The 13,400-nt window shown below is 47.4% G+C and overlaps 1 protein-coding gene across 1 annotated transcript in view; it reads left to right on the top strand.

Annotated features, from left to right (window-relative positions):
- LOC137348699 (uncharacterized) overlaps nucleotides 1-13,400 on the top strand; it is a 146,794-nt gene that overhangs the window by 37,473 nt on the left and 95,921 nt on the right. The window lies entirely within an intron of this gene.

Here is a 13,400-nt window from a genome sequence, read left to right as displayed (position 1 = left end):
TCAGATCCACCCAGGATTACATACACCTGCTAGACATTCAGCATTCCTCGAACCGCTGGTCTCACCACATCCTGAGATCCACTCTCAATGCCATGCTCTGTCACATCAACACTCTCAGTTTCTCTCTCCAACAGCACTGACTCACTCTATCTCAAAGCTGTCCTGCTGCACAGTTTCATTTCATCCTTCACCTCATCCGGCGCTTTAACAAAAAACGTTTTATCTTCCTTTCAGGTGTGAAGGATCGCAAGCTTCAACAACTCATGGGCACCAACACCCCTCTGCACCCTTCTTCCCTTTCCCTTCCCTCTGACCCCATCTCTTCTTCGAATCTCACTCCTTGCTGTGTATTCACGATACCCTCTGACCTTCCCCTCTCTGACTCTGAATGATCTGTCCTCAGCAAAGGCGTCACTCAGCTTCATCCCCTTGCAACCCCCATCTCAATCAATTTCGAGCTCAGCATGACACTGAGCTCTTCTTCCATCGCCTCTGACTCTGCGCCCACCTCTTTGGCCAGGAGTCATCCCCCCACTCAGCAGACCCTTTTACCCGTCTCCAAAATCCTCCCTCCACCTGGACCTCTCTCTCTGACCTCCTCGCCTTCCCTCAATCGTTACAGTGAGAAATGCCAGCATGGCTTTGACCATCTCAATTTCTCTCTTCCCCTCACTGGCTCTAAGCAATCTCCCTCTGAACTTGCAGCACTCTCTTCTCTCAGGTAGTACCTGAAGATCCTCATCAAACCCAGTGTCGAGGGTGGTGCCGTTGTGGTCTGGTGCACCGATCTCTACCTAGAAGAGGCCGAACGGCAACTCTCTGACACTTCCTCCTCTGTCTCCTGGACCATCACCCCACCACCGAACATCAAGTCATGGTACCCAGGACTGTCACTGACCTCACCTTCTCTGGAGATCTTCCCTCCAAGGCCTCCAACCTGATAGTTCTCCCTCCCCACCCCTGGGTCTCTCTCCCCCTCCACCCCCACCCCCTGGGCTCCACTGCCCTCCCCTCCACCCCCGGGCTCCCCCCTCCATCCCACCCACACCTGGCTCCACCTCACCTCCCTGGACTCCCCCTCCCTCTGCTTGGGCTTCCCTCCTCCCATGGGCTCCCCCAGCTCCCCCCCCGGGGGCTCCCCCCACCCTGGGCAATAATGCAGGGTAGCGATTTGAGTAATGGTAACCAGGGTGTGACAGGAAGGGACAGAGTGCACCATGGTCAGAGTCGGGAAAAATGGCTTTGAATTAACCGAGGGGAGTAGGCTTTGGGCGAAAGGAGATTTAAAAATCCAAAGATAAAAGTTGAGGCAATAGAAAAGTACATCGATGTGGGTAAAGACAAGCAGAGTGGGACAGGAAGGGACAGAGAGTTTAACGTTGATAGTGCATCAGAAAGAAAGGTCCATGCAGGGAATCGTCCTAACAAAATAAAATTGAAGTCACTTTTCTGAATGTGTGGAGCACTCTCATTTTTCAATTCTCTCCTCATGTGAACCGACACCAGCTCACCAACACCACTCCCCCCCATTCCCCCAGCACCCCACCCCCACTATTTAATTTAAAGCCCTCTCTACAGCCCTAGCGATACGACTCAACAGGACTCTGGTCCCAGCATGGTTCAGGTGAAGACCATCCCAATTGTACAGCTCCCTCTTTCCCCAGTACTGGTGCCAGTGACCCAGGAATCAAAATCTTTGAGCCACGCATTCAACTCTCTGACCTTATTTACCCTTAGACAATTTGCTCGTGGCTCAGGTAGTAATCCAGAGAATATCACCTTTGTGGTTTTGCTTTTTAATTTAGTCCCTAACTGCTCATACTCCCTCAGCAGAACCTTTCTTAGTCCTACCTATGTCATTGATACCTACATGCACCATGACAACTGGATCCTTCCCCTCCCACTCCAAATTTCTCTCCAGCCCTGAGGAGATGTCTTTAATCCTGGCACCGGGCAGGCAACACAGCCTTCGGGACTCATGCGCGTAATAAAATAGATGAGCTAGTGGCATAAATGGTTTCAATCTAATCACCATTACAGAGATCTGGTTACAAGTGACCAAGGCTGGGAAATAAATATTCCAGGATACACCATATTTCGAAAAGACAGGCAGAATGGAGAAGGAGGATGGGTAGCCCTGATAGTAAAGGATGACATAAGGATATTAATGAGGAAGAATCTTGGCTCAGAAGATCAGGAAGTAGAATCAGTATGGGTGGAGATTAGGAATAGCAAGGGTCAGAAAACACTGGTGGGAGGAGTTTATAGGCCCTCGAACTGGAGTTATACTGTTGGACAGAGCATTAAACAAGAAGTTATTGGAGTTTGTAACAAAGGCAATGTAATGATTGTGGCTGACTTAATCTTCATATGGACTGGACCAATCAAATTGGCAAAGGTGGTCTGGAAGATGAGTTTGTAGAATGCTTTCATGACAGTTTTCTGGAGCAATATGTCGTGGAACCAACTCGGGATAAAGGTATTTTAGATCTAGTATTGTGCAATGAGGTAGAGTTAATAGTAATGTCATAGTAAAGGATCCACTGGTAAATAGTGATCATAATACAATTGAATTCCACTTTAAGTTGAAAATTATGTTCTCCAATCACAAACATGAATCTTACACTTAAACAAAGCCAATTATGTAGGTATGAGGAGAGAACTGGCTAAGGTTGATTGGCTGAGCAGACTAAAAGGTCTGGCGGTAAATAAACAGTGGGAAACATTTAAAGAAATAATTCAAAATGTTCAACAAAAGTCCATTCCATTGAAAAACAAAAACTCAGCGAGAAAAAATCCATCCGTTGCTCACTCAGGAGGTTATGGAGAATATTAGATTAAAAGAAGAGACTTATAATGTTGCAAAGAATAGTAGTAAGTCTGAGGATTGGGAGTGATTTAGAAACCAACAAAGTTCCATCAAAGCTTGATAAAAAGGGAAATAAATAGAACGAGAGTGAACTAGCCAGCAATATAAAACAGATTGTAAAGCTTTTACACACACATAAAAAGGAAGAGAGTAGCTAAAGTAAACATTGGTCCCTTAGGACAGAGACAGTTGAAATTATCATGGGGAATGAGGAAATGGCAGAGACATTGAAGATTCACAGTAGAAGACACAAGTTACAAACCAGAAATAGAGGGTAACCTGGGAGCTAATAGAGCAAGGAGATTAAGGTACTTAATATCAGCTGAGAAAAAGTACTGGAGAAATTCAAGGGACTAAAATCCGACAAATCCTCAGGACCTGATGGCCTACATCCTAGGGTGCAGAGAGAGTGGATGCACTGGTTGTGATTTTCCAACATTCCCTAGATTCTGGATCAGTCCCAGCAGATTGAAAGTTATTCAAGAAAGACAGAAATCAGGAAGTACAGGCCAGTTAGCTTGACATCAGTCATCAGGAAAGTGCTGGAAACGATTATTAAGGAAGTCTTTACAATGCACTGAGAAAAGCATAGTATGATTAGAACAAGTCAACATGATTTTTTGAAAGAGAAATCCTGTTTGACACATTTATTAGAGTTTTTTGAGGATGTAACGAGTAGAGTAGATAAAGGGGAACAGTAGATGCTTGTGTACTTGGATTTCCAAAAGGCATTCGATAAGGTGACATACAGAAAATTAATACACAAGATAAGGGCTCATGGAGTTGGGGGTGATATATTAGCATGGATAGAGGATTGGTTCATAGACAGGAAGCAGAGAGTAGGGATAAATGAGGAATTTTCAAATTGGCAGGCTGTGACTAGTGGAATTCCACAAGGATCAGTGCTGGAGTCTCAGCTATTTACAATCTATATTAATGACTTCGATGAAGAGACAGAGAGTAATGTATCTAAGTTTGTTGACGAAACAAAGCTCAGTGGAAATGTAAACTGTGAGGAGGACACAGAGGCTGCAAAGAAATGTGGGCAGGTTAAGTGAATGGACAACAAGATGGAGTATAATGCAGGGAAGTGTGAGGTTATTCACTTTGGTTGTAAGAATAGAAAAGCAGAATATTTTTTAAAAGGCATGAAACTTGTACCTATTGATGTTCAGAGAGACTAGGGCGTACTTGTACACGGAACACAAAAAGTTAGCATGCAGTTCTCCTCCAAGCCACACACCATCCTGACTTGGAACTATATCCCCGTTCCTTCACTGTCGCTGGGTCAAAATCCTGGAACTCCCTTCCTAACAGCACTGTGGGTGTAACCACCCCACATGGACTGCAGCGGTTCAAGAAGGCAGCTCACCACCACATTGTCAAGGGAAATTAGGGATGGGCAATAAATGGAATAGCCAGCGATGCCCACATCCCATGAACTAATTTTTAAAAAGGTACAACAAGTAAGAAAGCAAGTGGCATGTTGGCATTTATTGCGAAGGAATGGAGTACAAGAATAAAGAAGTCGTGCTACAATTGTATGGGGCTTTGGTGATAGCACACCTGGAATACTGTGTGCAGTTTTGGTCTCCATATCTAAGGAAGGATATACTTGCTTTGGAGACTGTAGAGTAAAGGTTCACTCGACTGATCCCTGGGATGAGAGGGTTGCCCTATGATGAGAGGCTGAGTAAATTGGGTCTATACTGTGTGGAGTTTAGAAGAATGAGGGGTGATCTAACTGAAACATTCGTGATTGTGAAGAGGCTTGACAAGGTAGATACTGAGACGTTGTTTCCCCTGGCTGGGGAACCTAGAACTCGGGGGTAATAAAAACAGAAAGTTCTGGAAATACTGAGTAGGTCTGGCAGCATCTGCGGAGAGAGAAACAGAGTTAGAGTTCCAGGTCTGTGACATTTCATCAGAACATTGCCCCCTATAAAGATGGCAGACATTAACCTGGGCCTGTCCACTTCACTGCCTTTTCCCCACACTATTCCCACATCCCTTTATTTTATTAGTATTTAGAAATATGAGAAATCTCTGCTTTAAACATACTCAATGACTAAGCTTCCACGGCCCTCTGCTGTAGAGAATTCCAAAGATTCACAAGTGCTCCAAGTAAAGAAATTTCTCCTCATCTCCGTCCTAAGTGGCTTCTCCCTTATTTTGAATTTGTGTTCCCTGGTTCTAGACTCCCCAACCAGAAGAAACATCTACCCTGTCTATCCCTTTAAGTATTTTGTAGGTTTCAATAAATCACCTCTCATTCTTTGAAACTCAAGAGAATACAGGCCCAGTTTCCCCAATCTCTCTTCATAGGACAGTCCCACCATCCCGGGAACAAGTCTGGTGAACCTTCGTTGCACTCCCTTTGTGGCAATAATATCCTTCCTAAGGTAAGGGAACCAAAACTGCACACAGTACTCCTGGTGTGGTCTAACCAAGGTTCTATACAACTGAAGCAAGTCGTCACTACTCCTGTACTCAAATCCTCTTGCGATAAAGACTAATATACCATTAGCCTTCCTAATTGCTTGCTGCACCTGCATGTTAGCTTTCAGTGACATATTGACAAGGACACTCAGGTCCGTTTATACATCTACACTTTCTAATCTCTTACCATTTAAGAAATACTCTGCACATTTGCTCCTCCTATTAAAGTGGATCACCTCACATTTTTCCACATTATATTCCATCTGCCATGATCTTGTCCACTCACTAAGTCTGCTCAAGTCCCCTTGAAGCCGCTTTCCATCTTCCTCACAACACACATTCCCACCTAGTTTTTTGTCATCCGCAAACTTGGAAATATTACATTTGGTCTCCACATCCAAATCATTGATATGTATTGTGAACAGCTGGGGCCCAAGTACTGATCCTTGTGGTATCCCACTAGTCACAGCCTGCCAGCACGAGAATGACCCGTTTCTTCCTACTCTCTCTATTGGGGTATAAGAATAAAGAAGCCTCACTACAATTATACTGGACATTGGTGAGGCCACACCTGAAGTATTGTGTGCAGCTTTGGTCTCCTTACCTAAGGAGGGACACACTTCCCATTGAGGTAATGCAACAAAAGTTCACTAGTCTGGGTCCTGGGATGAGGCGATTGTTCTATTTACTCACAAAATGTGAGTGTTGCTGGAAAGGCCAGAATTTATGGCCCATTCCTAATTGCCCTTGAGAAGGTGGTGGTGAGCCGCCTTCTTGAACTGCTGCAACCCATGTGGGGTTGGTACACCAACAGAGCTGGTCTGAAGGGAGTTACAGGATTTTGACCCAGTGAATGGCCATATAGTTCCAAGTCAGGATGGTGTGTGGCTTGGAGGGGAACTTGCAGGTGGTGATGTTCCCATGCAATTGCTGCCCCTGTCCTTTCAGTTGGTAGAGGTCGCAGGTTTGGAAGGTGCTGTCTAAGGAGCCTTGGTGCGTTGCTGCAGTGCATCTTGCAGATGGTACACACTGCTGCATCGGTGGTGGAGGAAGTGAATGTTTGTGGATGGGGTGCCAATCAAGCAGGCTGCTTTGTCCTGGATGGTGTCGAGCTTCTTGAGTGTTGTTGGAGCTGCACCCATCCAGACAAGTGGAGAGTATTCCATCACACACCTGACTTTTGCCTTGTAGATGGTGGACAGGCTTTGGGGAGTCATGAGGTGAGTTACTCACCGAAGGATTCCTAGCCTCTGACCTGCTCTTGTAGCCACAGTATTTATATGGCTACTCCAGTTCAGTTTCTAGTCAATGGTGACCCCTAGGATGTTGATAGGGGATTCAGTACTCGTAATGCCATTGAATATCAAGGGGAGATGGTTAGATTCTCTCTTATTGGAGATGGTCAGTGCCTGGCACTTGTGTGGTGCAAATGTTACTTGCCAGTTGTCAGCCCAAGCCTGGATATTGTCCAAGTCTTGCTGCATTTCTACATGGACTGCTTCAGTATCAGAGGAGTCATGAATGGTGCTGAACATTGTGCAATTATCAGCGAACATCCCCGCTTCTGACCTTATGATTGAAGGAAGGTCATTGATGAAGCAGCTGAAGATAGTTGGGCCTAGGACACTACCCTGAGGAACTCCTGCAGTGATGTTCCGGGACTGAGATGATTGACCTCCAACAACCACAACCATCTTCCTTTGCGCTAGGTATGACTCCAACCTGCACAGAGTTTTCCCCCTGATTCCCATTGATTCCAGTTTTGCTAGGGCTCCTTGATGCTATACTCAGTCAAATGCTGCCTTGATGTCAAGGGCATTCACTCTCACCTCAGCTCTTTAGTTCAGCTCTTTTATCCATGTTTGAACCAAGGCTGTAATGAGGTCAGGAGCTGAGTGGCCCTGGCGGAACCCAAACTGAGCATCACTGAGCAGGTTATTGCTAAGCAAGTGCTGCTTGATGGCACTGTTGATCACACCTTCCATCACTTTACTGATGATTGAGAGTAGACTGATGGGGCGGTAATTGGCCAATTTGGATTTGTCCTGCTTTTTGTGTACAGGACATACCTGTGCAATTTTCCACTTTGCTGGATAGATGACAGTGTTGTAGCTGTACTGGAACAGCTTGGCTAGGGGCATGGCAAGTCCCGGAGCAAAGGTCTTCAGTATTATTGCCGGAATGTTATCAGGGCCCATAGCCTTTGCAGTATCCAGGGAGCCCAGTCGTTTCTTGATATCATGATTAGCAAACCAAATTGGCTGGGGACTGTCATCTGTGATGCTGGGGACTTCAGGAGGAAGATTGTTGCAACCGCTTCAGCCTTGTCTTTTGCACTAATGTACTGTGCTCCCCCATCATTGAGGATGGGAATATTTCTGGAGCCACCTCCTCCTGTTCATTGTTTCCTTGCCCAACACCATTCACGACTGGATGTGGCAGGACTGCAGAGATTAGATCTGATCCGTTGGTGGTGGGTTCGCTTAGCTCTGTCTACCGCATGCTGCTTATGCTGTTCGGCATGCAAGTAGTCATGGGTTGTAGATTCACCAGGTTGACACTTCATTTTGAGATATGCCTGGTGCTGCTCCTGATATGCCCTCCTGCACTTATCATTGTACCAGGCTGGATCACCCAGCTTGATGGTAATGGCAGAATGGGGGATATGCCGGGCCATGAGGTTACAGATGGTGGTTGAGTACAATTCTGTTGCTGCTGATGGCTCACAATGCCTCGGGGATGCCCAGTTTTGAGTTGCAAGATCTGTTCAAAGTCTATCCCATTTAGTACTGTGGTAGTGCCACACAATGAAAGCAATGTAGAGGGGCATCTGTTGTTCACGGCATTTCTCCTGTATCTGACGAAGGGAGAACAGCATGTCAACGGTCGATCTCTCTGCACGAAAGCCACACTGTGCCTCAGGGTAGGCGCGCTCGGCCAGCTTCTGGAGCCTGTTTAGAGCGACTCGAGCAAAGACTTTCCCCACTATGCTGAGCAGGGAGATTCCACGGTAGTTGTTGCAGTCACCGCGGTCACCTTTGTTTTTATAGAGGGTGATGATATTGGCATCGCGCATGTCCTGAGGTACTGCTCCCTCGTCCCAGCACAGGCATAGCAGTACATGTAGTGCTGAGAGTATAGCAGGCTTGGCACTTCTTGATTATTTCAGGGGTAATGCTGTCCTTCCCAGGGGCTTTTCCGCTGGCTAGGGAATCAATGGCATCACTGAGTTCCGATTTGGTTGGCTGTATGTCCAGCTCATCCATGACTGGTAGAGGCTGGGCTGCATTGAGGGCGGTCTCAGTGACAACCTTCTCCCTGGAGTACAGTTGTAGGTAGTGCTCAACCCAGCGGTCCATTTGTTGCGTTGGTCAGTGATTGTGTCCCCTGATTTAGATTTGAGGGGGGCAATCTTCTTGATGGTTGGCCCAAGAGCTCTCTTCATGCCATCATACATTCCTCTGATGTTTCCGGTGTCTGAGGCCAGCTGAATATGACTGCATAGGTGTTGCCAGTAGTCGTTTGTGCAGCGCCTGGCTGTTCTTTGTGCAGTGCTTCTGGCTGCTTTAAGTGCTGCGGATGTTAAATCGCTGGGGGCTTTCTTGTAGTTCAACAGTGCAATGCGCTTAGCAGCTATGACAGGTTCCAGCTCTTCATTATGAGATTGAAACCAGTCTGCATTTCTCTTCGCACTTTTGCCGTAGGTGGTCAAAGCTGACTCATAGATGGCGTCTCTGATGTGGGCCCACTTGGTCTCAGCATCCTCTGTGGGAGTGTTTTGAAGGGCTGTTACAAGTGAATTTAGAAATTTTTGTAACAGCTGTGGGTGAGAAATTCTGCCCGTGTTGATGCGCGGGTGGCCCTTCTGCTTGGAATGATGCAACTTCTTTGGTCTGAGTCTAACCTTGCTGCACACCAGGGAGTGGTCGGTGTTGCAGCCCGCACTGTGGAAGCTGCGTGTGATTTGAACACTGTTTAAGGCAGCTCGCCTTGTGACAATGATGTCTAGCTGGTGCCAACGACGCGATCTTGGGTGCCTCCATGAAACCTCATGACAGGGTTTAGTGTGAAAGAACGAGTTGGTGATGCAGAGGTTATGATAGGTACACAACTCAAGCAGTCTCTGCCCGTTCTCATTCATCCTTCCAACGCCATAGTGCCCAAGGCAGGAGGGCCATGAGTCATGGTCGGCCCCAACCCTGGCATTAAAGTCCCCCAGCAGGAATAGGTGTTCGGTGTTGGGGATGCTGCTAATGATGTTATGGAGTTCCTCGTAGAACTGATCTTTAGCTTCAGGTGGGGAGCAGAGTGTTGGAGCATAGGTGCTGAGTAGGTGTACTGGACCAGAGGTGGTGAGCAGTCGGATGGACAGTATGCGTTCCGAGCCATTTGAGGGAGGCTCTATCATGCTGAGCAAGGAGTTTCTAATGGCGAAGCCCACTCCATGCTGTCTTGGTTCTTCAGGATCCCTGCCCTGCCAGAAGAAGGTGTAGTCTTGCTCTGCTAGAGAGCCACTCGCGGGGAGGCGAGTCTCCTGAAGTGCTGCAATGTCCACATTGAGTCTACTGAGCTCGTTGTTAATGATGGCGGTCTTCCGAGAATCATTGATTTGTGTAAGGTCTTCCGACAGGCCAGGACACATAGTTCTGACGTTCCAGCTTGCAAAGCGAAGGGCTGGTACCTTCTTTCCTTTTTTCATGTTGTTTGGTGCGGTGTATCAGTCCACCTTTCGGGCAATGACCCTGAGCTCCAAGCACCCATTGAAGCAGGTAGACTGTGGCGGGACAGAACCTTATTGACCGGGGGCTGCCCGGTTTGAGGCGGGCAGTAGCTTTGCTCGAGTCGCGCTAAACAGGCTCCAGAAGCTGGCCGAGCGCGTCTACCCTGAGGCACAGTGTGGCTTTCGTGCAGAGAGATCGACCGTTGACATGCTGTTCTCCCTTCGTCAGATACAGGAGAAATGCCGTGAACAACAGATGCCCCTCTACATTGCTTTCATTGATCTCACCAAAGCCTTTGACCTCGTCAGCAGACGTGGTCTCTTCAGACTACTAGAAAAGATTGGATGCCCACCAAAGCTACTAAGTATCATCACCTCATTCCATGACAATATGAAAGGCACAATTCAACATGGTGGCTCCTCCTCAGAGCCCTTTCCTATCCTGAGTGGCGTGAAACAGGGCTGTGTTCTCGCACCCACACTTTTTGGGATTTTCTTCTCCCTGCTGCTTTCACATGCATTCAAGTCCTCTGAAGAAGGAATTTTCCTCCACACAAGATCAGGGGGCAGGTTGTTCAACCTTGCCCATCTAAGAGCGAAGTCCAAAGTCCCTCATCAGGGAACCCCTCTTTGCTGACGATGCTGCTTTAACATCTTACACTGAAGAGTGCCTGCAGAGTCTCATCGACAGGTTTGCGGCTGCCTGCAATGAATTTTGCCTAACCATCAGCCTCAAGAAAACAAACATCATGGGGCAGGACATCAGAAATGCTCCATCCATCAATATTGGCGACTATGCTCTGGAAGTGGTTCAAGAGTTCACCTACCTAGGCTCAACTATCACCAGTAACCTGTCTCTAGATGCAGAAATAAACAAGCGCATGGGAAAGGCTTCCACTGCTATGTCCAGACTGGCCAAGAGAGTGTGGGAAAATGGCACACTGACACGGAACACAAAAGTCCGAGTGTATCAGGCCTGTGTCCTCAGTACCTTGCTCTATGGCAGCGAGGCCTGGACAACGTATGTCAGCCAAGAGCGACGTCTCAATTCATTCCATCTTCGCTGCCTCCGGAGAATACTTGGCATCAGGTGGCAGGACCGTATCTCCAACACAGAAGTCCTCGAGGCGGCCAACACCCCCAGCTTATACACACTACTGAGTCAGCGGCGCTTGAGATGGCTTGGCCACGTGAGCCGCATGGAAGATAGCAGGATCCCCAAAGACACATTGTACAGCGAGCTCGCCACTGGTATCAGACCACCGGCCGTCCATGTCTCCGCTTTAAAGACGTCTGCAAACGCGACATGAAATCCTGTGACATTGATCACAAGTCGTGGGAGTCAGTTGCCAGCGTTCGCCAGAGCTGGCGGGCAGCCATAAAGACAGGGCTAAAGTGTGACGAGTCGAAGAGACTTAGTAGTTGGCAGGTAAAAAGACAGAGGCGCAAGGGGAGAGCCAACTGTGTAAACAGCCCCGACAAACAAATTTCTCTGCAGCACCTGTGGAAGAGCCTGTTCCTCTAGAATTGGCCTTTATAGCCACTCCAGGCGCTGCTTCACAAACCACTGACCACCTCCAGGTTCTTATCCATTGTCTCTCGAGATAAGGAGGCCAAAGATAAGATAAGATAAGAGTGCCACAAAACACAATGGAGGGTATCCTCAATGCGAAGGCAGGACTTGGACTCCACAAGGAACTGTGCGGCGATCACTCCTACCAATACTGTCATGGACAGATGCATCTGCAGCAGGCAGGTATATTTTTCAATCCTGTTGGTTCCCTCACCACCTGCTGCAGACCCAGTCCAGCAGCTATGTCCTTTCGGCCTCGGCCAGCACGGTCGGTAGCGGTGCTACGAAGCCACGCTTGGGTGATGGACATTGAGTACATTCTGTGCCCTTGCCACCCTCAGTGCTTCCTCCAAGTGCTGTTCAACACGGAGGAGTACTGATTCATCAGTTGAGGGAGGGTGGTAGGTGGTAATCAGCAGGTTTCCTTACCCATGTTTGACCTGATGCCATGAGACTCCATAGGGTCCGGAGTCGATGTTGAAGACTCCAAGGGCAACGCCCTCCCGACTGTATACCACTGTGCCGCCACCTCTTCTGCGTCTGTCCTGCTGGTGGGACAGGACATACTCGGGATGGTGATGGCAGTGTCTGGGACATTGTAAGATATGATTCCGTGAGTATGACGATGTCAGGCTGTTGTTTGACTAGTCTGTGGGACAGCTCTCCCAACTTTGGCACGAGTCCCCAGACATTAGTAAGGAGGACTGTGCAGGGTTGGTTTTGCTGTGTTTGTTTCCAGTGCTCGGTTGATGCCTGGTCCATCCAGTTTTGTTCCTTATTGACCTTGTAGCAGTTTGATACAACTGAGTGGCTTGTTAAGCCAGGGCAGAGAGCATTAAGAGTCAACCACATTGCTGTGGGTCTGGTCTCACATGTAGGCCAGACCAGATAAAGACAGCAGATTTCCTTCCCTAAAGGGCATTCGTAAACTAAATGGGTTTTTATGACAATGGTTTCATGGGTTTAATTCCAGATTTATTAATTGAATTCAAATTGCACCTTCTGCCATGGTGGGATTCAAACCCATGTCCCCAAAGCAATACTCTGTGTCTCGGGCTTACTAGTCCAGTGACAATACAACTACACTACTGCCTCCCCCCTTATACTAGCTTTTTATCCCAAATTTATTTAATTGATCAAGTTTAAATCCCTAAACTGCTGAGGTGGGATGTGAATTTGTATCTCTACATCATTAGTCCAGGCCTCTGGATTACTAGTTCAGTAACATAACCACTCTGCTACAGCACCCCCACTATAATCCATCTCCTCCTATGAGGAGAGATTGAGTAGACTAGGCCGACATTCCCTGGAGTTCAGAAGAATGAGAGGTGATCTGACTGAAACATAATAAATTCTTAAGGGACTTGACAGGGTAGATGCTGAGAAAATGTTTCCCCTGTCTGGGGAATCTAGAACACTGGGTCACAGTCTCAGGATAAGGGGTCGGTCATTTAGGACTAAAATGAGGAGAAATTTCTTCACTGAAAGGGTTGTGAATCTTTGGAATTGTCTACCCCAGGGAGCTGTGGATGCTCAGTCGTTGAGTATATTTAAGACAGAGATTGATAGATTTTTGGGTACTGAGTGAATTAAGGGATATGGGGATAGTGCAGGAAGGTGTAGTTGAGGTAGAAGATCAGCCATGATCTTGGTGAATGGCAGAACAGGCTCGAAGGGCCAAATGGCCTCCTCCATCTCCTATTTCTTATGTTCATTAAACCTCAGTCTGGTTCCTCTCAAGCTGCTGAGTGAGTGAATGAAATCTTTCTTGACAAATCACCAAGATACCAGAGTACACG

The sequence above is a fragment of the Heterodontus francisci genome, chromosome 34 (genome assembly GCF_036365525.1).
Source record: "Heterodontus francisci isolate sHetFra1 chromosome 34, sHetFra1.hap1, whole genome shotgun sequence".
NCBI lineage: Eukaryota > Metazoa > Chordata > Chondrichthyes > Heterodontiformes > Heterodontidae > Heterodontus > Heterodontus francisci.
Note: the sequence above shows the minus strand (reverse complement) of the source record. Positions and strands in the feature narration are given on the sequence as shown.